General features: G+C 32.2%; 1 protein-coding gene across 6 annotated transcripts in view; it reads left to right on the top strand.

The window, feature by feature from the left end:
• The window catches only part of PCDH11X (protocadherin 11 X-linked), a 704,983-nt gene that overhangs the window by 574,651 nt on the left and 103,765 nt on the right, over positions 1-26,567 (top strand). The window lies entirely within an intron of this gene.

The following is a 26,567-nucleotide window of genomic DNA, read 5'->3' as shown; positions in this document are numbered from 1 at the left end:
TTTTCTCCTCTGACAGTATAAGCATATTTAGGCATCTGTCTGAGGATGCATTAAATATATAATTCTACTTTTCTATATTTTCATTTGAAGTTGATCTGTAAACTGTGAATGCTGTATACATGCCTAACAAAATAATCCAAGTTAACATTCTTTGTGAACTTGTAAATAATATGCATTTTCTTTGCCAAAAAATATATATGGATTACATGTGAATCTATACTAAGTCATGGTCAACAGAAAACAAATATCTTTAAATATGGAGTTTAAGCAATCAGTTAAAACGTATCTAATTTTACTGTGCTGATAAAGTTTTAAAATGATGCAGGGTATTTTGAATGTTCCAAATATATTTGCATTCTCTGTGTATATGCACCAATTTCTTTATTGTGTATTTCATAGTTCAGGATGGATCTATCATATTGTTTCATTGCTATTTAAGACAATAATTCGTTTCACTTCACACACTTTTAAAATATGTTACAGTCCATCAATATTTTGACTGGGTGGAAATAGCACTCAAAGAATAATTTTTTCTGAAATCAGTCATAAAAATCTAAATCGTTATGTAAAGAACTTCCCCTTTAGTTTTTAATTTTGACATATCATCAATACTAACAGCATGTGTTATTATTTTTGGTATTTTAAATGTTTTTTTCAATGTTGCTTTGGTCTTTTTACATTGCATTGGCATATTTCTCTTGTGATCTTATGTAATTTGTTTTAATGTCCATGATAAATTTTTAACTATCATCTAACTAGCAGAATTTCAAGCTAAATATTTTACTCCCCATGAAAGTCTTGAGTATTCAACATTTACATGGGTTATTCATGTGAAAGTGGATGCATTACATGTACTTTTCATTTTTTCTCTCCCCTTCTCATTAGTTTCTACGTATCCCATGATAGATACTGTTCAGAAACTAGAGCTATATAAAGTCATGGTGATATTTTTGTGGTTGTGATGCAAAGTCAAGGTGTTTTGAGCATAACTATTCAGAGGCATAGTGGAAAGAGCATTTGAATGTGAGCCATGACATCTAGAGTTCTAATGACAGTTCTGCACCTGACTAGATGCATACTGGCCAAGTCATTTAAACTCAGAGTCTTCATTTTCTTCTTTCCCTCATTAAAAAAATCTAGTAATCATAATTATGCTTAAGCCTCAGGAGAAATGCTGCTAAAACATGACAACATAATAATAATCACAAATTAAAAAAAAAAACAAGTGTGTACAGTTCTATACGCTGTCCCTATAACCTACAAATGTTTTTATCTTAATACACCCCTGCTATGTGTAAATTCTATCATTTTATCCATTTTTGCAAAAATAGAAACTGAGGCAAAGAAAGGCTAAATAATATAGAAATTCATTTGATAAAATGAGTTAAAGCACTTTCCCTGTATAAAACACTACTATTACTTAGATTTTTAAACCTTTATCAATACACCAATGAGTAATGATCATTGCAATTAAACTCATATTTTAAACCTTGCTGTAATTGATATTTATTTAGTATATTCATAATGCAACTGGGCTCTGCCTCCAACTGCACTGAAACACCATAGTACCTTTTGTAGTTATATTCTATGATAATTTTCATACCATATTTTATATATCCATTTTTCATCAACTCATTTGAGTAGACTTGCTATTATTTAACTCACATAGCACAATTTCTTAGGCATATTTTATGTAGTTAAATGTTAGTTTATAAGAGGAAAAAGCCCTCTGCGAGTCTAATCATAAATTTATAAAACTAAGATCATTTTGTTTATTTAACTCTTCTATTGAAGGATAACTGATAACCAGGGATGACATTGAGTTTTTTCTTAAATACAAAAATATGTAGGCTTTTTCCCTCACAGTAAATAAGATATATACATGCAAATTCTTAGTAATAAGATAATTACTTTTAATTCTGTTATGCTTTACTTGTCCCCAAGTAAGAAATTGCAAATATATACTTGTCAGTTCATTCAGAGCAAATTCTTTTGTACCACCTTCTGAGGAAAACATACATTAATAAACATTTATAAATTAATACCTTTCATTGAATTTGCTTGCAAGTGTACTTTCCTTTTTTGTGGACAAATTTTAATGTAAGGTGAGAGTTTTAGCTATAATATATCAATTACATTTTCTGTTTTCATTGAGGTCTAGGGTTTAAGCAATAGAATGTCAACTGGTTTGTCTACCTGCAGTCGTTCATTGTCCATAGTAATGTTCAGTTGTCCAAGCTGAGTGTTGGCATATCATTACAGTGTTTTATTACCCTTCTGGCCTTCAGATAGCTCTCATGGATCTGTTCTTGAGAGAGGTTTCCATATTTATTGTTAGTACTCAAGGGCCAACTGTAATTTAGGAGTTCATTACTTTAGACTTGAAATGTTGAATTTGAGTCAGGAGAAGCTGTTTAGAGATTAGAATGTAGGGGGGGGAAAGTAGGTTGAAATGGAAGGTTCTAGGAAAAACTGGGGAAATGAGTTATCTCTCAGCCAAATGAATCACCTCACCTATCTTCATCCAACTACTTAGTTAATAATAGTTTGTGAACATAAAATATAATTCATCCTTATGCATGATAGATATGGAACTTTTCATATGTCAATTAGTAAGAAAAGTAATGTCTTTTCATAAGGTATCTTTTTTTTTTCATGGCCAGGAGTTAATGAAAATGTATGTGTAAGTTTCAAAATGAAAAACTTATAGCACAGGCCATAATATTAATCACTTTATGTTAATTTATATAGTATCTCCCTAAATTCTCAGACCAAAGGATTAAATCAATATGCAGTTTTGTTAGTTTTGTTTTCGATTACTAATAGTAGACTCTAGAATGTCATAGAGCAATATTTGTGAAAGAAATTAAGTCTAATGAAGGATTTGCATATTTTACTGTCTAAAATTGCCTTCTTTAGATCATGTATAACAAGTTCATTCCACCATATTATGTATTATACAGTGACACATAGAATTAGAAAAAACATGTCTTATGATAAAATTGTATTGTTTTTTAATGTTTTTTTTACAATGAAGAAAAAAGAAACAAATGTGATATTATTTATCACATAAAAGTTGACTGATTAGTAGAAAATTTAGTATCTTTTTGAGGCTATGCAGTGTATTAAAGTTAGAAAATGGGTGCAGTACTTTAGTGTTATCATTCTGATAAAAACTCTTGGCATAGCTTTGAAACAGTATATAATTTGTGAATAAAAATGCATAATTTAAACTTTATGTTCTGAGTATATACTAATGTCTTTTAAAAAATCTTTGTAGGGAAATAAATAGTATTGCTAGGTGACATATTGGTCAGCTGCTTGTTAGCAAATCATGGCTTGAACATTTAAATGACCCATAAACATTACTTCTGCTACAGCTAATAAGAATAGTAACCCTGATTTCATAAAGCATAATTTTATTTTACATCACTCTTATATTGCCTTGAAATTGATACTATTTGACTGACACAGTAAAATGATAAAATATTACTTTACTTTCATTTGCAGATGCCATATCAAAAGCTGGATCTACTATGAGGCAGAATTTTTCTATCGAAATATACTTTACAAACAGGTGATTTTTTTCTAGGACACACATAACAATTGATTGTTGAAAAGGCAACTTTCTCATTAGGTAAATTGTCTATCTGAGAATATAGCCCAGGATTCTTGAAGTTCAAGTAATTTATTATCATTGATTTTGATCAGCACTGTCACTGGAAATATAATGAGGGACACATATATAATTTTAAATTGTCTAGGGGCCACATTTAAAAAACAAACAAAAAAACCAATAATAGGTGAAATTCATTTTACCAATATATTTTATTTAACCCAACATAAACAAAATATCATTATTCCAACAGGTAATCAATATAAAAATTTTCTATAAGATAGTTTACATTTCTTTTCATAGTAAGTCTGGAAATCTGGCATGCATTTTACACATACAGCACACCTCAGTTCCAACTAGCCACATTTTAAGTATTCAATAGCTATGTGTGACTAGTGGCTGCTACATCAAAAAAGCTTTAGATACCTCTCGAAGACTAGGGATTTGGGATTGGGCTGCAGAGAAAAAAAGGGCTTTGGTATACATTGACTTGATATTATACCTTGAAGAAAAACAAACAAACAAAGAACGCTTGAAAACCTTGAATTTATCCTTGCTCATCTGAGGACATTTTCCCCCTGGCTGGTCAAAGTTCAAAGAAAAACAGAAAACATTTGGTAAATGTACTCTTGTTGATTTTCGCTGTCATGGGGGATGAAACAATGTGCAATGTGAAACAGCAAAGGGCTGTATAGATCAAAGTCAACACTTTCAATTGCAAACTTTTTGTCATATGTTTGAGGCTCTTAAGAAACACAATTCATTGCAATTTGCTCTCCTTGAAATTCTTGAGTAGTTTTCAAGAGGAGCCTTCAGTAGAGAACACTGATTGGTGCTTGTTAATCTCGAGGCATGGATGATTTTAAAACGTGTATTGTATAGCGTTTTATAATAATCAATATGTATCACTACCAGAACTTGAGCCAGAAGGCTGAAAATTTTCTATCTTCCAGTTCATATAAAATGTGATACTTCAATTTTAAAAGATTAGCAATATGATTTACCATGTTAATGTGAATGTAAGAATGTGAATTTCTAAGAATATGAAATAAGAGCATGTAATTTCTTAAACAAATCTAAAATACTTATATAATAGATGTCTGCATGTGGTATTCATGGTGCTCATGCTCACAGGGTGTATTTCCTAGGTTCATCCGCTATAAAAATGATTCTAAATAGTGCTGTGTGTCAGAGACAATTTAAAGCATTGATTTCTTCACTTGATAATCACTTATTACTGGTCCAAAATATCACCAAGCTAAAAACAGAAAACACCTTACAAAGTAATGAACTGCAATGCTCATTTAATAAGACAACATTCAAGTAAATCGAAAAATGCTTCATGTTCTTAACTACAATCATATCTAATTATATTGTTGCTTATAGGTAAAGACATGGAATATACTATTTATCTATTATTCAGAATCCAAGTGAAATTTATAAAATTTTAACAGCTTGCATTTTGAAGAAACTGACTGTTGAAGGCTTTACACAATTTGAATTTATATCAGATTAACAAAAATTGTATTTTATTTGCTGTCTATATTTGTTGCTGTTCTCCAAATATAACAATACCCTAGAAGATAAGAGGGAAGAAATAGGGAACTTTAGAAAACTCATATTAAATACTTTCCAAATATATTGACTCTGGCCTTCTTAAGCTTTTTCTAATGTGTTTAAAATGCATAGAATAAGAATATTTAGAGAAGTAACAAAAAGAGGGGAAAGATTTTTGTCAGCAAATGTCAGAATATATAAAGCTTTAACAAAAACAAGATGGTAGGCATGTAGAAATTGATAGATCAATGTGGTAAAATAGTAAATAAGCTGACCATAATGCATACCTGAAGTTAATATATGATTAAAAAATAATCAAAACCAGAGGTAAACAAATATGCATGAATTATTAAACAAATTGTGCTGTGAAATTTGGCAAAGTATTTGGAAAAAGATCATCACTCCAAAATACAGATCCAAAAAAATTATAGTAGGTCAAAGATGTAACTATAAACCTGGGGACATACAGTAGAAGAAAATATGTGAATATTAATTAATCAAAGAAATGGACTTCATTTAAAATTTTACTCCTGAATATCTGTATAATTTGTGACAAAACTAGTTCTAAACATTTCTGATAAATATATTTCATTGAATTGAAATACTGAAATTAGTTCTCATGCTACACTATGGAAATTACTGTTACTCCAAAAATTTAAATTCTAGAGTGATTCTATTATCATTAATTTAGACATAGCTCTTGAAAGAAAGGATGATTGCAGAAGGCAGACTGTATGGCACTAAGTAATAGCTATTCTCTTTTTTTAAATATGGATTTTGATGATAGTGGTAATAATAATCACCAACTTTTAATGAGTAGGTATAAAACATTACTCATTGTTCACGTTTCAAAGCAGCGACAGATGAAGTCTGTCACTTTCAAACAATGGGTTATTTTTAAATGATTGTATGATTTCTTCTAACAATATTTCATCAAACTGGCTTATATTTGTAGATGTAGCCCTATCGCTCCTTTCATGCTAATGTACATTGAGAGTAAAGAGTTTCCTAAAAGTCTTGCACAAACCTGCCTTTTCCTCCCAACCTTCCCTTTCACAGGCCTCTTGACAGCTCTCGACAGCTCTCTTTCCCTTTGCTTCCTTTTATTCAACAATCTTTTTTGAGTATCTGGTACATGCCAGGCACTATACTAATTCCCTTCCTTCATCTTTTAATCTCTCTCCAATAGGCAAGAGATGACATGGGAGAAAATTAGTAGTATAGCTATAGTTAGAGATGGAAGTTAGATAGAGGCAGAGGTAGAGTTATTTATTCATAAATATATGAAATTACAATTTTAATATTAATGTTCCATGGTGTACTTTGTAAGAAGATTTAACATATTGTGACCTTGCATTAGGATAACATAGAGATAAATTTCAAATGGGATTGCTAGAAAAAAAACTATATACAATTTTCAACATTTTCTCAAAATATTCAGAGGCAGAAGTATAAGCCAAAGAGTCTGCCTGGATGGATCACTTTGAGAATGTACTCTTTCATGCCTGCTATATGATTGCATTTCAGTTTAATACCAAAATGGTCCATGCATAGCTTCATCATGAAAAATGATATTGGAATTTTGTTTAAAACTGTATAAACAAAACTACTTTTTAATCATATATACTTCTGAATATTCCTCCACATTTTTCAAGCTGCTAAAGCAATCAGGATTGATTGAAAGTCAGATAACAGAACTACTTAACTTGATAATCTAATTTTAGGCTCAAGTATAAAAGCATCCACTTTCCTTAGTTATCAGTAACTGCACTGCCTAATTTATTTTTGAGGTTAGTTCTATGACTCCCCTAAACTTAATATTTTATTGTAATTAGTTGATGTTCAAAAAAACAGCATTGTTATGAAGGGAAAATACTACCAAGGTTTTATTAATTCCATATGTTCTTTTAGGTTTTCTGGCAAGAACTCTGAATTTCCATTTTATCTATGATAATATTATAATAATAATTCTTATTTACAGTTTAATGGAAACTCAAAATTAGGGTTATACCATACACATTTGCTTACTTTTAGAATTTACTTAAGAAATATCACCCAATCAATTGATACTTTCTTGAAAAGACTCTCTACTGGAAATTGTAAATTTTTTTTAACTAATTAATTAACACATCCTAATTTAAAAGGATTTGTTGCATTGTTATGGTATTTAGTTGTACTGTGTGTTGCCGTTTCTTCAACTTTTAAATTTTCCCTTGAATACAACTATTGTAAGCATTTTCTCTTTGAAAGCTTATATAGCAGAACTAATATATGTTGATTTAGTGCTTTTATTGAGATATAATTCACATAATATACAATTCACCCTTTTAGAATGTACAATTCAGTTGTTTTTAATATATTCATAAATGTGTGCAACCTTCACCACTATTGAATTCCAGAACATTTTCATCACCCACAAAGACCCACATAACCATTAGCAGTCACACCCTAATCCCCCATATCCGCATTCTGGCAACCAATACTCTCACTTCTGTCTCTAGATTTGCCTATATAGGAAATTTCATAAAATAGAATCATGCGCTATGTAGTCTATTATGTCTGACTTCTTTTACATAGCATAATGTTTTCAAGATTTATCCACATTATAGTATATATCAGTACTTCATTCCTTTGTAAGGCTGAGTAATATATCATTGTATTGTGTGGTACACACATTTTGTTTATCCATTCATCAGTTGATAGAAATGTGAGTGTTTCCATCTTTTGGCTGTTATGAATAATGCTGCTACAAACATTTGTGTACACTTTTTTGTGTGAACATGTTTTCAGTTCTCTTCAGTGATTATTTAAAAGAGTAGAGTTGCTGGGCCATGTGTTAACATTATGTTTAATATTTTAAGGAACTGCCAAACTGTTTTCCAAAGTGACTGTACCATGTAACATTCCCATCAGCACTGTATGGTGGTTTTGATTTCTCCAAATCCTTACCAACGTCTGTCAATATCTGTCTTTTTAATTGTAACCACAGTAATGGGTGTGAATTATTATCTCACTTTGGCATTGATTTACATTTTGCTAATGATTAATGATGCTCAGAAGATTTACATGTGCTTATTGGCCATTTGTATATCTTCTTTGGAGAAAAGTTTATTTGAATACCTTTCATTTTTCTTTTGGAGTATTTTTTTTAAATTATTGAGTTGTAAGAGTTCTTTATAAATTCTGGATGCTAGTTACATAAAAGATATACAATCTGCAAATAATTCTTTTCATTCTGTAGATTGTCTTTTTATTTTCTTGATAGTGTCTTTTGAAGTACAAAAGTTATTTTCATGAAGTCTTATTTGTCTATTTTTTATTTGTTTGTTGATGCTTTAGGTTTCTACATCAAGAAATCAATGTCTAATACAAGGTCTTCAAGATTTGCACCAATGTTTTCTTCTAAAAAATGTATAGTTTTAGTTCTTACGTTTAGGTGTTTGATTCATTTTGAGTTAATGTTTGTATATGGGGTGAGGTAAGAATCCAACTTCATTTTTTTTGAATGTGGAAATCAAATTGTTCCAGAAGCATTTGTTGAAAAGACTATTCCTTACCCATTGAACTCTCTTGGCATTCATGTCAAAAATTGAGCAAAATGAATATGTTTATTTCTGGAATATAAATTGTGGTCTGTTAATCTACATGTCTATCTTCATGATTGTACCAGAAAGACTTGATTATTGTAATTGTGTGTTAAGTTTTCCTATCAGAAAGCATTTCTCCAAATTTGTTCCTCCTTTTCAAGATTGTTTTTGCTAATATGGATATCTTGAATTTCTGAAACAACTTTAGGATCAGCAAGTCAATTTCTTTAAAAAAATCAGCTCAGATTTTAATAAAAATTGTATTGGATATATAGAACAATTTAGGAAGTATTGCCATTTTAATAATATAAAGTCATCTAATCCATGAACACATATCTTTCAATTTATTTAAATTTTATTTAATTTCTTGATGTTTTGTAGTTTTTAATACACAAGTTTTGAACTTCTTTTGTTAAATAGGTTCCTAAATAGTTTATTCTTTTAATGTGCATAGAATTGTTTTTAAATTTCAGTTTCAAATTGTTCATGGCTAGTGCATAAACATTGACTTTTCTATGTAGATCTTGTATCCTGCAACCTTACTAAATTGTTTATTAACTAAGAGTATTTATGTGTATTTCTTTGGATTTTTTGTATACATTATTTCACCTGTCAATAGAGATAGTTTTACTTCTTCCCTTCCAATATGAATTTCTTTTATCTCCCTTTCTTACCTAATATCCTTCTTTGTCTCTAGTAACATTTTTGGTCTTAATGTGTTTTTTGTCTCATGTTAATACAATTTCTCCACTCCTCTTTTGATTACTGTTTGCATGGTATCTATTTTTCCATCATTTTATTTTCAACCGATTTGTATTTTTGAATATAAAGTGTTTCTCTTGTGGTCAGCATATAGTTGGATCATTTTTCAATTTGTTCTGTCAATCTATAGCTTTTGATTGAAATGTTTAATCTGTTTACATTTAAAGTAATTACCAAGTTAGGACTTGCATTTTTTTTAATCAATTTTATACACATCAGTGTATACATGTCAATCCCAATCGACCAATTCAGCACACCACCAGCCTCACCCCACCACAGTTTTCCCCCCTTGATGTCCATATGTTTGTTCTCTACATCTGTGTCTCAACTTCTGCCCTGCAAACCAGTTCATCTGTACCATTTTTCTAGGTTCCATATACATGCGTTAATATACGATATTTGTTTTTCTCTTTCTGACTTACTTCACTCTGTATGACAGTCTCTAGATCCAACCAGGTCTCAACAAATGACCCAGTTTCATTCCTTTTTATGACTGAGTAATATTCCATTGTATGTATGTACCACAACTTCTTTATCCATTCCTCTGTCAATGGGCATTTAGGTTGCTTCCATGACCTGGCTATTGTAAATAGTGCTGCAACGAACATTGGGGTACATGTGTCTTTTTTTTTTTTTACATCTTTATTGGGGTATAATTGCTTTACAATGGTGTGTTAGTTTCTGCTTTATAACAAAGTGAATCAGTTATACATATACATATGTTCCCATATCTCTTCCCTCTTACGTCTCCCTCCCTCCCACCCTCCCTATCTCACCCTTCCAGGCAGTCACAAAGCACCGAGCCGATATCCCTGTGCCATGCGGCTGCTTCCCATTAGCTATCTACCATACGTTTGTTAGTGTATATATGTCCATGCCTCACTCTCGCCCTGTCACAACTCACCCTTCCCCCTCCCCGTATCCTCAAGTCCATTCTCCAGTAGGTCTGTGTCTTTATTCCTGTCTTACCCATAGGTTCTTCATGACATTTTTTTTCCTTAAATTCCATATATATGTGTTAGCATACGGTATTTGTCTTTTTCTTTCTGACTTACTTCACTCTGTATGACAGACTCTAGGTCTATCCACCTCATTACGAATAGCTCAATTTCGTTTCTTTTTATGGCTGAGTAACATTCCATTGTATATATGTGCCGCATCTTCTTTATCCATTCATCCGATGATGGGCATTTAGGTTGTTTCCATCTCCAGGCTATTGTAAATAGAGCTGCAATGAACATTTTGGTACATGACTCTTTTTGATTTTTGGTTTCCCCAGGGTATATGCCCAGTAGTGGGATTGCTGGGTCATATGGTAGTTCTATTTGTAGTTTTTTAAGGAACCTCCATACTGTTCTCTATAGTGGCTAAACCAATTCACATTCTCACCAGCAGTGCAAGAGTGTTCCCTTTACTCCACACCCACTCCAGCATTTATTGTTTCTAGATTTTTTGATGATGGCCATTCTGACTGGTGTGAGATGATATCTCATTGTAGTTTTGATTTGCATTTCTCTAATGATTAATGATGTTGAGCATTCTTTCATGTGTTTGTTGGCAGTCTGTATATCTTCTTTGGAGAAATGTCTATTTAGGTCTTCTGCCCATTTTTGGATTGGGTTGTTTGTTTTTTTTTGTTATTGAGCTGCATGAGCTGCTTGTAAGTTTTGGAGATTAATCCTTTGTCAGTTGCTTCATTTGCAAATATTTTCTCCCATTCTGAGGGTTATCTTTTGGTCTTGTTTATGGTTTCCTTTGCTGTGCAAAAGCTGTGAAGTTTCATTAGGTTCCATTTGTTTATTTTTGTTTTTTATTTCCATTTCTCTAGGAGGTGGATCAAAAAATATCTTCTGTGATTTATGTCAAAGAGTGTTCTTCCTATGTTTTCCTCTAAGAGTTTTAGAGTGTCCAATCTTACGTTTAGGTCTAAAATCCATTTTGAGTTTATTGTTGTGTATGGTGTTAGGGAGTGTTCTAATTTCATTCTTTTACATGTAGCTGTCCAGTTTTCTCAGCACCACTTATTGAAGAGACTGTCTTTTCTCCATTGCATATCCTTGCTTCCATCTATATTTCTGTTTTTGTGCCAGTACCATACTGTCTTGATTACTGTAGCTTTGTAGTATAGTCTGAAGTCAGGGAGTCTGATTCCTCCAGCTCCGTTTTTGTCTCTAAAAACTGCTTTGGCTACTCAGAGTCTTTTTTGTCTCCATACAAATTTTAAGAGTTTTTATTCTAGTTGCATAAAAAAATGCCATTGGTAATTTGGTAGGGATTGCACTGAATCTGTAGGTTGTTTTAGGTAGTATAGTCATTTTCACAGTATTGATTCTTCCAATCCAAGAACATGGTATATCTCTCCATCAACAGATATCATCTTTAATTGCTTTCATCAGTGTCTTATAGTTTTCTGCATACAGGTCTTTTGTCTCTCCTGGTAGGTTTATTCCTAGGTATTTTACTCTTTTTGTTACAATAGTAAATGGGAGTGTTTCCTTAATTTCTCTTTCAGATTTTTCATCGTTAGTGTATAGGAATGCAACAGATTTCTGTGCATTAATTTGTATCCTGCGAAGTTACCAAATTCATTGATTAGCTCCAGTAGTTTTCTGGTGGCATCTTTAGGATTCTCTATGTATAGTATCATGTCATCTGCAAACAGTGAGAGATTTACTTTTTCCTTTCCAATTTGAATTCCTTTTATTTCTTTTTCTTCTCTGATTGCTGTGGCTAGGACTTCCAAAACTATGTTGAATAATAGTGATAAGAGTGGACATCCTTGTCTTGTTCCTGATCTTAGAGGAAATGCTTTCAATTTTTCACCATTGAGAATGAAATTTGCTGTGGGTTTGTTGTATATGGCCTTTGTTATGCTGAGGTAGGTTCCCTCTATGCCCACTTTCTGGAGAGTTTTTATCAGAAATGGGTGTTGAATTTTGTCAGAAGTTTTTTCTGCATCTATTGAGATGATCATATGGTTTTTATCCTTCAATTTCTTAATACGGTGTATCACATTGATTGATTTGCGTATATTGAAGAATCCTTGCATCACTTGGATAAATCCCAGTTGGTCATGGTTTATGATCTTTTTAATGTGTTGTTGGATTCTGTTTGCTAGTATTTTGCTGAGGATTTTTACATCTATATTCATCAGTGATATTGGTCTGTAATTTTCTTTTTTTGTAATATCTTTGTCTGGTTTTGGTATCAGGGTGATGGTGGCCTCATAGAATGAGTTTGGGAGTGTTCCTTCCTCTGCAATTTTTTGGAAGAGTTTGAGAAGGATGGGTGTTAGCTCTTCTCTAAATGTTTGATAGAATCCACCTGTGAAGCCATCTGGTCCTGGACTTTTGTTTGTTGGAAGATTTTTAATCACATTTTCAATTTCATTACTTGTGATTGCTCTGTTCATATTTTCTATGTCTTCTTGGTTCAGTCATGGAAGGGTATACATTTGTAAAAATTTGTCCACTTCTTCCAGGTTGTCCATTTTTTTGACATAGGGTTGCTTGTAGTAGTCTCTTAGGATTATTTGTATTTCTGCAATGTCTGTTGTAACTTCTCCTTTCTCATTTCTAAGTTTATTGATTTGAGTCCTCTCCCTCTTTTTTCTTGATGAGTCTGGCTAATGGTTTAACAATTTTGTTTATATTGTCAAAGAACCAGCTTTGAGTTTTATTGATCTTTGTTATTGTTTTCTTTGTTTCTATTTCATTTATTTCTGTTCTGATCTTTATGATTTCTCTCCTGCTAACTTTGGGTTTTGTTTGTTCTTCTTTCTCTAGTTCCTTTAGGTGTAACTTTAGATTGTTTATTTGAGATTTTTCTTGTTTCTTGAGGTAGGCTTGTATAGCTATAAACTTTCCTCTTAGAACTGCTTTTGCTGCATACCATAGGTTTTGGATCATCCTGTTTTCATTGTCATTTGTCTCTAGGTATTTTTTGATTTCCTCTTTGATTTCTTCAGTGAACTCTTGGTTATTTAGTAACATAGTGTTTAGCCTCCATGTGTTTGTGTTTTTTACGTTTTTTCCCCTGTAATTCATTTCTAATCTCATAGCGTTGTGGTCAGAAAAGATGCTTGATATGATTTCAATTTTCTTAATTTTACTGAGGCTTGATTTGTGACCCAAAATGTCCCATGCACACTTGAGAAGAAAGTGTAATCTGCTATGTTTGGATGGAATGTCCTATAAATATCAATTAAATCTATCTGGTCTATTGTGTCATTTAAAGCTTGTGTTTCCTTATTTATTTTCATTTTGGATGATCTGTCCATGGGTGTAAGTTAGGTGTTAAAGGCCCCCACTATTATTGTGTTACTGTCAATTTCCTCTCTTACAGCTGTTAACAGTTACCTTATGTATTGTGGTGCTCCTATGTTGGGTGCATATATATTTATAATTGCTATATCTTCTTCTTGGATTGATCCCTTTATCATTATGTAGTGTCCTTCTTTGTCCCTTGTAACATTCTTTATTTTAAAGTCTATTTTATCTGATATGAGTATTGCTACTCCAGCTTTTTTTGATTTCCATTTGCATGGAATATCTTTTTCCATCCCCTCACTTTCAGTCTGTATGTGTCTCTAGGTCTGAAGTGGGTCTCTTGTAGACAGCATATATATGGGTCTTGTTTTTGTATCCATTCAGCAAGCTTGTGTCTTTTGGTTGGAACATTTAATCCATTCATGTTTAAGGTAATTATTGATATGTATGTTCCTATGACCATTTTCTTAATTATTTTGGGTTTGTTTTTGTAGGTCCTTTTCTTCTCTTGTGTTTCTCACTTAGAGAAGTTCCTTTTGCATTTGTTATAGAGCTGATTTGGTGGTGCTAACTCCTCTTAGCTTTTGCTTCTCTTAGCTTTTGCTTCTCCACCAAATCTGAATGAGATCCTTGCCGGGTAGAGTAATATTGGTGGTAGGTTCTTCCCTTTCATCACTCTAAGTATATCATGCCACTCCCTTCCTTTTGATTCAAGTGTTTAATCTGTTTACATTTAAGGTAATTACCAAGTTAGGACTTGAATTTTTAATTTTACTATTTGTTTTCAATATGTCTTATGCATTTTTTGTTCCTTTGTTCCTCCATTGTTTTCCTCTTTTTTGTTAAATGACTATTTAACAAATTTCATTACTTTTATTATATTTTTGAGTTATTTTCTTAGTGGTTACCTTGGGGATTATAATGAACAATGCAGTTTATAACAATCTAGTTATGATGAACACTAACCTAATTTTAATAATATATAAAAACTGCTCCTCTATAGTTCCATTCTCTCTCCCCTCCATCATGCTGTTATTGTCATATGAATTATGTCTTTCTATATTGTATGTCAATCAAAAGATTTATAGTTATTGTTTTATACAGTTCTCTTTTAAATCAAATGAGATAAAAAGTTACAAATAGAAAATAAATTATATTATCTTTTATATTTACCTATGCATTTATTTCACCAGCATTTGAGATACTCTCCAGTGTCCTTTTCTTTCAGTCTGAAGGCCTTCCTTTATTATTTCCTGTAAGGCAGGTTTTCTAGTAATGGAATCTCTCTTTTAAAAATAAATCTGGGAATGTCTTAATTTGTTTTTCATTGTTGAAAGATAGTTTTACAAGGTAAAGAATTCTTGGTTGAAGTACTTTTCTTTCAACAGTTTGAACACTTCTGGCCTTTACAGTTTCTGATGGGAAGTCCACTGTCAATCTTATTAAAGATTCTTTGTACAGGATGAGTCATATCTATCTTGCTACTTTCAAGATTGTCTCTTGGTCTTTGTCTTTCAAGTGTTTGATTATGTTGTGCCTAGGTGTTTATTGGAGTTCATTCAGCTTCTCAGATGTGTATATTAATGTATTTTACCAAATTTGGGGCTGGTTTTGGTGATTATTTCTTCAGAGATTATTTCTTTTTTATTCTCTGCTTCTCGGATTCCCATTATGAATATATTGGTCCATCTGATGGTGTCTCACAGGTCTCTTCATTTTTCTTCATTCTTTTTTAGTTCTTTTCCACCTATAGACAATTTTATTTGACCTATCTTTAACTTTGTTGGTTCTTCTGCATGTGCCAATCTGCTGATGATAGTCTTCAGTGAATTTTTCATTTCAGTTATCATACTTTTCAATACCAGATTATCTACTTGTTTCTTTTTACATTTTCTACCTCTTTATTGATATCCTTTATTAAGTGAGACATTATTCCCATGCTTTAAAAAAATTATTTAGACATAATTTCCTTTCATTCTTTGAACATATTTAAAATATATGCTTAAAGTCTGTATCTAATAAGTCCAATGTCTGCACTTTCTCAGGGACAGCTTCTATTTATAGCTTTTATTCCTATGAATAAGTCATAATTTATGTTTTATATTTTTTTGAAAACTGGCAGTTTAAAATAGTACAATGTGACAACTCTAGAAATCAGATTCTCCCCCATCCCCAGGATATTTTTTTGTTGTTGCTGACACTTGTATTTGTTTATTTAATTACTTTTCTTAACTAATTCTCTAAACTGTGTATTCTTTGTTATGCATGTTCACTGAAGTATTTACCTGAATAGCTAACTGGTAAGCTAATGATTGGGCAGCACTTTCTTTAAATGCCTGGAACTATAAATCTCCTAGTCTTTGCTGAGAAGATTTTTGTGTCTATTGAGCCATGCCTTCAACACTCAGCCAGGCTCTTTACACCTCTACCCTTAGCCTTTACTTCTGCTCATATAGAGCCTCAATATCAGCCAAAGGCAAAAGTTGAGGGCTTTCTCAGGTCCTTCCTGAGAATGTAATCAGGCCTACCCTTATGTGTTTGTAGTTATCCAAGAATATATTGTGGCTTATCAGAGGCCCTGTTGAAATTCATTCCCCACCTTTTCTTTTAAGCTTTTTGGTACGTCTATTATGTACTCCCTGTTATCCATCACTTCAGGAAGCTGAAATGTCAAAACACTTGCCTGTAATTGTTTTCAACATCAGCTCTCTGGGAGAAGGTTTTTAGCACTGGGTGAGCTCTGTATCAGCTTAAGAGTAGGTCTTACAGGGGACCACAAAACAGGTAATATAATGACAACCCTTTGGGAATGAGGCTTTTCAAATAGCTTCAATTCAGTTCTACTCTCTTCAGGGGTTACCAAGCTGCCCCAGGAATATGGGTTGTTATTTTTCAAAGCTACTACTGAGCTGAAGGGTTGAGAATGAGTCTAGTGTAAGCTAAAGCATGACAAATCTTGCTGTTCTTTTAGAGGTAAAGTTGTTTTTCTTGAATAAACCTTCTCTGGATTGCTTAAAACCTTTGGTTAGCTTTAAGAGTCCTGAAAAAACTTAGTTCTGATATTTTGGCCAGTGTTTTCATTGTTTTCATGGAAGACAGGATTTTGAGAATTTCTTACTCTACAATGTTAGCTGGCACCAATCCTGGAATCAGTTTTAGGTGTGATTACATTTATTGAATACATTTCATCTGATTATAGTATTAAAAATGCAATACAGTCTATTTTCCTACTAGTTAAGCTATACAATTAGAAATAAGAAGTTAAAATAATAACAACCTTTAATGGAGGGCATAATTCTGAATTCTTTATCTCTTTTAATCCTCACATGGTAAATGTTATCTTCAGTTTACAGATGAAGAAACAAAGGTCAAAATACTATATATTGACCATTTCACAGATAGTCGAAGCAAGATTTTGAACCTAATTCTGTATACTTTCAATTCCCACTGTTTCAACCATCAAAATTTAATTATAAATCTCCGCACTTAAAAATCTTATATATTATGAAGTATAGTGACAATATAAAATTTAGCTTTAAACAAAATATCTGTCAGTATGTTGGGTGCTCAATACTCTGTGAACTGTTTTAAACTGTGAAATGGGGAAATAAAACAACTGGACTATGTTTATGTTATGCTAATAAATTCTATTATTTTACTAGCTAAAAGTACTCTTATGATCATGTTCACTGATATATATCTAATGCCTAGGTTAGTATAATGAATTAATATTGATTACTCAATCATGGATTAATGCCATCGTATAGAGTATTTAATTATTAATAAATAATTATTTACTGAATTTATTTTCATTATTTGTAGGTTGAATATGTTACAACAGTACAGTATATTAGCGAAAATTTTTTCATAATGAGCTGAGATCTATGGTTCAAGAAATATTCATGTTTTATGGTACAAAGTAATATGGATTCCTTACAACACCATAGAATAAAAAGCACAGATTTATCAAAATGTGAGAATGTGGGGCTTCCTTGGTAGCGTAGTGGTTGAGAGTCTGCCTGCCAATGCAGGGGACACGGGTTCGTGCCCCAGTCTGGGAAGATTCCACATGCTGTGGAGCGGCTGGGCCCGTGAGCCATGGCCGCTGAACCTGTGCATCCGGAGCCTGTGCTCCACAACGGGAGAGGCCACAATAGTGAGAGGCCTGCGTACCACACACACACAAAAAAAGGTGAAAATGTGTGTAAAAATAACATCAGAGAGAAAGTTGGTGTAAAAATACACTTACTGAGGTTATAGGATATATAAATTTTTTTCAGAAGGTAAAACAGAATATAGGTTAAGTATCATTAACAGAAATGGTGAAGTTAAATCAATAACAGCTGCTTTTTTTCCTAATATTCCTTGGAATTGTATATATTTTGAGGTTATTTACACACAAAAAATAAATTTTAAATAATTTTGACATTACTTATATTTAAGAAAAAAATATTCACATTTAAAGTCAATTTTATAGATTGAAGTCAGTTTATTGAAAGGTTTTTTTTTCTCATATTCATAGCTGATCTGTCATGATCATTGAAAATGACATTTTTTTTCTAAATAAATGGTCAATTCAAGGATAGATTCATACATCTCATTATGATAAATTCCTCACAAATAAAATAAAATAATGATAGGGTAAGGATTATGAGAAATCTTGATGTCATTCTTATACAGTATATCTTGGTCTTAAAATTATGTATAAAACAAGCAGAATCAAGAGAACTAGAACAAAAATAGATTGTTACAAAGTAAACCTTATATTGATTTTTTATTACTAGAAATGTATCCTTAATTTTTACTTAAACTAACAATACTTTAATATCTGGAAAGAAATCCCTAATTTTTCTTATAAAATTTAATTTGCACATTTTAGACATATAGAATACCTAATACATGTAGGGAATTTTGTTACATTTGGAAAGCTAATCTCATTCTTTATCTCTGCTGTTTCAGTAACATAAGAAAAGTCTCCTGTCCACCAGGGAAAATTTTATAAGGCTACTTTTCTTTGTAAATACAGATCTTCTACTGTATCAGGCTTCTACTGATAATCAAACAAGCTTTAAGGATTATGGAAATTATAGGCCTTTAATATAGTTTGAGATACTTTTAGAAATTTTCCACATGAAACAATTTATTGTTATCACTATAATTAAATTTAGATTTTAGAATAATAAAAATCTTGAGATACAATTAGGAAAGACATATTTTAAGTATTTTTAAATTGATTCAATTTGACTGGTTTATTAAGAATTTAGCCATCTAACTGGTTCATAATTTTTATACGACTAAAGTTTCCAAGAATGATATCCATTCAGGTGGTAACAAGAAATTAGGTTACATTTTCTAATTCAATCTTTAAGTTTCTTTTTTAACTTAAATTTTATAGTCACATAAATAATCCAGGTGATTCATACCAAATAACATTTTTCCTTCAGGTATTTGAAAGAAAAGAGAATGTCAAACTTATTAGTGTTTGCTTTAAGTAAGCAGGCAGTTAGAAAACTGGTAGAAATGCTTTTAGAATTATGCCTTAATAACTGCAAATTAACTCCTGAATATTAATTTGGCTATTAGATTTGCATATATAGTTGGATATATAGATATAGATGATACAGATATATAGATATAGATACAGATATAGATAGATGGATGCAAATTTTATCAATCTTTCTGAGAGTTGCATACCTCCTCTGTTTTCAAAGTCAATTTATTAACAGGTTTCTAGTGAATATTTGTGACCAACATTTTGAATAGCACCTAAGATTACTAGAACAATAATCAAGCAGATTATAGCAACATTCTGTTTGTATTAGTTTCTTATTGATGCTGTAACAAATTACCACAATCTTAGTGTCATAAAACAGAATAAGTTTATTATTTTACATTGCCAGAGAGCAGAAGTCCAAAATGCACTTGGATAAAATCAAGGCATTGATGGGACTGTGTAGCATTCTGGAGCCTCTAAAGGAGAATCCATTTTCTTGCCTTTTTGCAGTTTCTAAAGGCTACCAGCATTCCTTGGCTCATGACTTCTTACCATTTTCAAAACCAGCAAAGCCTGGTTCAGTTTTTCTCACAATGTCATCGCTCTGGTTTTGACTCTTCTTCCTCCCTTTCCTCCATTTAAGGACCTTGTGACAACGTTGGCTCCACTGGGATAATCCAGGATAATTCCTTTAAGATCATCTGATTAACAAACTTAATTCCACCTATAACCTTACGTCTCCCTTGCCATGTATTATATAACATAATAAAGATTCCAAGGATTAGGATTTAGACATCTTGGGGATAGGAGAATTTATTCTGCCTGCCACACCACACTTTACTGTTTGAAAAGCAACTTTTAATGCTGTAACCATGTTTAAAAGATGTCTAAACATATTTTTAACAAAGTAGTTTCAATAACTTTGACCTTTGAGATATATCCAAGAAAGCTGAGAACTATTTTGGAAATTGGGGTTGTTTCTGACATTCCGGGTTCATTCAGGTTTTTAGGATATTAAATCCTGGTTGATTTTAAATGACCCATTCCACAATTTTCAACCTGACTTGGTGTAAAGATATTTCCTTGCATCAGCATTTCAAATTATAAACATATCTTTCTTCTTAGCAAAGACTCATTTAGCCTCTTAAAGGCACAGTTTCCTCATTTGTAAAATATAAATACCATTATGCAACTACTTCATAGTGTGTGGTGAGGATTTAATGAATTAATGCATACAAAGAACTTAGCCCTGTCCTTTGGACATTGAAGATGTTCAGTATTATGCTAATATAATAACAGCTTTGTTATTTTCCCATTTTTATTATTTATCTGGATGCAAATTATACTGTTTTCCTGCTTAGCCTTTAGGCAAAACTCATTTTATTTTATTTTTATTCCAAATATAAATTAATAAAAGAGGTGCTGGGCTTCCCTGGTGGCACAGTGGTTGAGAGTCCGCCTGCCGATGCAGGGGACACGGGTTCGTGCCTCGGTCCGGGAAGATCCCACATGCCACGGAGTGGCTAGGTCCGTGAGCCATGGCCGCTGAGCCTGCGCGTCCGGAGCCCGTGCTCCGCAGTGGGAGAGGCCACAACAGTGAGAGGCCCACGTACCGCAAAAAAAAAAAAAAAAAAAAAAGAGGTGCTGCTTGTTTTCATCAATCCATGAAATATTTTTTCTATGAATTTAAAAAATAAAGCTTCATGTGTAATTATATTCTTTTATCATTGTCAGTATTTTCAGGCATATATGTCAAGTTAAAAAGCAAGAGAGATACTTCTTAATGAGTTTATCAAAGAAGCTTATAACTGTTGAATATGTTTTGAACCCTCTATTCTTATACTTAAATACAATTAACCTTTACCTTTAACTAAGCTAACTTCTCTGTTAATTAGTGTCTAACTCTAAAGGTGATAAGGAGGTAGCAAGGTTAATTTGCATATTTTAAAATCTAAACAAATCTTGATAGAAATTAATAGATGTATGCGTATAAATCTAAGGTTGTAGTAACTCTTTCGTACCCACATATGTTTTATTAAAATTGTAGGGACATTCTTCTTTTACTTGTTTTTCTTAGTCTTCAAACTTGTGTGTAGACTCCTTATAAATAGTCTCAACTTGATTGTTAGTTATAAATAGGAATATCTTTTTAAGAATTAGGCAGTAACATTTGTATTTTAACATCCATGGGAATGCTATATTGTGTCTGAATTAATAATCTGACACTAAACATTAAACAGTATTTTTTTTCTTATCTCATCCTTTGATACTTCTTAGCATATGAGGTGTTTTGAGGAAAGATGTGGAACATGTAAATTAATTGTCTTTTTTTACCCTTCAATGATAATTAGTGTATTTATTAAATTCCCTGAAGTCATATGACACACATCTAAACTCAAACTAAATTCTCTGCCTCTTGTAGGCTTTATGTATGACATTATGATAATCCAGATTCTATTTTTTTAAATGACAAAATGAATTTATAAATCAACAGAGACACATGGATTACCATAATTTTATAAAGAAAGAGAAAATTGTTATAGTTGTGGCGCATGGCTTGTTTGACATTCCTTGCAGCTAAACAATTTATCGCCTTTTACACAGACTGTTGTCAGAAGTAGTGAAGGATTGCTGGGAAAACGGCATTTTCTCAATGCTTTGGAGTTTAAACTATTCCCCAAAGACACAGTTCCTTCAGTGAAGCATGTGGCTTTGTTGTCACTTGACCAATAGACTGCACCTTGCATGGGAAAAATTTGTCTCATTCTTTTCACATGTGATGAAAATACTGATTTTTAAATATTTTTAAAATTTTTAAATCACAAATGATTAGTAATAGCTTAGACAAAAACACATATGCTGTTGAATTATTTCTAATCTTTTATTCTTCACCATATATAAGTTGTACTAAGAGAGTTGCGATATATTTACAAAGGCACTTATTTATTTTTTTTGACTTTATCATTTTTTAGAATTTTTATTGAAGTTTATTTGATTTACAATGTTGCATTAGTTTCAGGTGTACAGCAAAGTGAATCAATTATACATATATGTATATCCACTCTTTTCTAGCTTCTTTTCCCATATAGGCCATTAAAGAGTATTGAGTAGATTTTCCTGTGCTATACAGTATGTCCTTATTAGTTATCTTTTTTAATATAGTAGTGTGTGTATGTCAATCCCACTCTCCTAATTTATCCCTCCCCCCTTCCCCCCTGGTAACCATAAGTTTGTTTTCTACATCTATGACTCTATTTCTGTTTTGTAAATAAGTTCATTGGTACCTTTTTTTTTTTTTGGTTCCATACATAAGTAATATCATATATTTTTCTCTGTCTGACTTACTTCACTCAGTATGACAATCTCTAGGTCCATCCAAGTTGCTGCAAATGGCATTATTTTGTTCTTTTTTATGGCTGAGTAATATTCCATTGTATATATGTATCACATCTTCTTTATCCACTCCTCTGTCGATGGACATTTAGGTTGCTTCCATGTCTTGGCTATTGTAAATAGTGCTGCAGTGAACATTGGGATGCATGTATATTTTTGAATTATGGTTTTCTCTGGAAATATTTCTTATTATTTTCACATGTGATGCAAATATTGATTTTAATGATCATGATGCATATGAACAGTTTTGCATTGAAGTAGGAATGAGAGTACATAAATAGAAAAGTAGTTCTTCAAGATCATATAGTTAGTTTATGAAGGCCCAAAACTCAGAGGAGTCAATAACACATGCTCAGGAAGTCCTATGTTCTTTCAGTTATATAGACTTTCCCCTTAATTTACATAAATTATATATTTCAGTGTTGTATATTGTACAATTTATTTTATTCATAGAATTATATGCAATATATTGCTAAAATTCATCACCCCCAAATCTGACACAGTGATAATGTCTTTATTTAGATTCTGCACTTTGATGATACCCTGATTTAACATGAATATGTTGCATCATGGGAGGGGGAGCACATAAGAAAACATTTTTATCATATATACATTTTATTTTAATATCAAAAGTCATATTCTACTATCTATAATTTTGCCACTGAAATAATCATTTTGTATTTGTTTTTGTTTAATTAAATGATTTGTAAATTAGAGGTGTAATAGTTACATATAGTATATATCTAATATTTTGTCGTGAATTTTTTTTCTTATTCTGGAATCATTTATTTAAAGAACATCTGTAAAGATAATGCAGAGAATTCCCTTAGAGCTGTCACACAGGTTACCCTATTGTTAATAACTTATATAACTATGGTACATTTATCAAAACTAAGAAATCAACACTGCTAAAACGGAACTAATCTATAGACTTTATTCAGATTAAACCAGTGTTTCCAAAAATGTTCTTTCTTGGTTTCCAGGATCTAATCCAGGATAACACATTGCATTTAATTGTCATGTTTTTTGCAACCTATGACGATTTCCTATGAACTTGACAATATTGAAGAGTAATGGTCTTCTAGAATGTCCCTCAATTTGGATCTGTCTGATGTCTGTCTCATGATTAGATTATGGATTATGGATTTGAGGGAGAATAACAGAGGGGTTATGGATTTGAGGGAGAATAAAAGAAGGGTGAAATGGCTTTCTTGTCTCATTATATTGGGAGTATATAATATCCTTATGACATCAATGGTAATATTTTCTTTGACCACGTGCTTAAGGTGATATTATGCCAGGTTTCTCCACTGTAAATTTGTTCTTTTTCCCTTTCCATACTCTATTCTTCAGAAGTGAGTATCAAAGTCTGAAAGAAAAATAAATAGATAGATGATAGATAAATTTTAGCAGCTCCATTGGGATATAATTTACATACCATAAAATGTACCCACATAAAATATACAATTTAATGGGTTTTATATCTTCACAGAGTTGTGCAACCATCATCACAATCTAACTTTAGAACATTTTTGTCACCCCAGAAAAAAAACATATACCCATTAGCAGTCACCCCCAATTGTTCTACTCCATGCCCCTTGTTATAAACAACCATTAATCTACCTTCTGTCCCTATTGATTTGCCTAATCTGAATATTTAATATAAATGAAATTATTTATTTGGGGTCTGTCTTCTTTCACTTAGAATAGTACTTTCAAGGTTTATCCCTCTGGAGTATGTATATCAGTACCTCAATTCCTGGCTATTTAATATTATAGTATAAAAACATGACATAAAATACACCATCTTAAGCATTTTAAAATGTACAGTTCCATAGTGTTTTATTGAATAATATCTCATAGTATTGATAACCACAAATTATTTACCCAGTTATCACTTGATGGATATTTGTTTTCTTCCCTACTTTTTGGCTATTATGAATAATGCTGCTATCACCAATTGTGTATAAATTATTTTAACATCTTTATTGGAGTATAATTGCTTTAAAATGGTGTGTTAGTTTCTGCTTTATAAGAAAAAGAACCGGCTAAACAAATACATATATTCCCATATCTCCTCCCTCTTGCATCTCCCTCCTATCCTCCCTATCCCACCCCTCTAGGTGGTCACAACGTACCAAGCTGATTTCCCTGTACTATGTAGCTGCTGCCCACTAGCTATCCATTTTACATTTGACAGTGTATATATGTCCATATCACTCTCTCACGTCGTCCCAGCGTACCCTTCCCACTCTCCGTGTCCTCAAGTCCATTCTCTACATCTGTGTCTTTTTTCCTGTCCTGCCCCTAGGTTCTTCAGAACAATTTTTTTTTGAGATTCCATATACATGTGTTAGCATATGGTATTTGTGTTTCTCTTTCTGACTTACTTCACTCTGTATGAGAGATTCTAGGTCCATCCACCTCACTACAAATAACTCAATTTTGTTTCTTTTTATGGTTCAGTAATATTCTATTATATATATGTGCCACATCTTCTTTAACCATTCATCTGTCGATGGACACTTAGGTTGCTCCCATGTCCTGGCTATTGTAAATAGAACTGCAATGAACATTGTGGAACATGACTCTTTTTGAAATGTAGATTTCTCAGGGTATATGCCCAGTAGTGGGATTGCTAGGTCATATTATAGTTCTATTTTTAGTTTTTTAGGGAACTTCCATACTGTTCTCCATAGTGGCTGTATCAATTTACCTTCCCACCAACAGAGCAAGAGGGTTTCCTTTTCTCCACACCCACTCCAGCATTTATTGTTTGGTAGATTTTTTGATGATGGCCATTCTGACCAGTGTGAGATGATACCTCATTGTAGTTTTGATTTACATTTCTCTAAAGATTAGTGATGCTGAACATCCTTTCATGTGTTTGTTGGCAGTCTGTATATCTTCTTTGTAGAAATGTCTATTTAGGTCTTCTGCCCATTTGTGGATTAGATTGTTTGTTTTTTTTCATATTCAGCTGCATGAGCTGCTTGTAAATTTTGGAGATTAATCCTTTTTCAGTTGCTTCATTTCCAAATATATTCTCCCATTCTGAGGGTTCTCTTTTTGTCTTTTTTATGGTTTCCTTTGCTGTGCAAAAGTTTTAAGTTTCATTAGGTCCCATTTGTTTATTTTTGTTTTTATTTCCATTTCTCTAGGAGGTGGGCCAAAAAGGATAATGCTGTGCTTTATGCCATAGAGTGTTGTGCCTATGTTTTCTTCTAAGAGTATTATAGTGTCTGACTTTACATTTAGGTCTTTAATCCATTTTGAGCTTATTTTAGTGTATGGCATTAGGGAGTGTTCTAATTTCATTCTTTTACATGAAGCTGTCCTGTTTTCCCAGCAGCCCTTATTGAACAGGTGGTCTTTTCTCCATTGTATATTTTTCCCTCCTTTATCAAACATAAGGTGACCATATGTGTATGGGTTTATCTCTGGGTTTTCTCTCCTGTTGCATTGATCTATATTTCTGTTTTTCTGCCAGTACCATACTGTTTTGATTACTATAGCTTTGTAGTATAGTCTGAACTCAGGGAGCCTAATTCCTCCAGCTCCATTTTTCTTTCTCAAGATTGCTTTGGCTATTTGGGGTCTTTTGTTCTTCCATACAAATTGTGAAATTTTTGGTTCTAGTTCTGTGAAAAATGCCATTGGTAGTTTGATGGGGATTGCATTGAATCTGTAGATTGCTTTGGGTGGTATAGTCATTTTCAAAATGTTGATTTTTCTAATCCAAGAACATGGTGTATCTCTCCATCTGTTGGTATCATCTTTAATTTCTTTCATCAGTGTCTTATAGTTTTCTGCATGCAGGTCTTTTGTCGCCTTAGGTAGGTTTATTCCTAGATAATTGTTTCTTTTTGTAGCAGTGGTAAATGGGAGTG

The sequence above is a fragment of the Lagenorhynchus albirostris genome, chromosome X (assembly GCF_949774975.1).
Source record: "Lagenorhynchus albirostris chromosome X, mLagAlb1.1, whole genome shotgun sequence".
In the NCBI taxonomy this organism is placed as follows: Eukaryota; Metazoa; Chordata; class Mammalia; order Artiodactyla; family Delphinidae; genus Lagenorhynchus; species Lagenorhynchus albirostris.
This window is presented reverse-complemented; position numbering and strand designations above follow the sequence as displayed.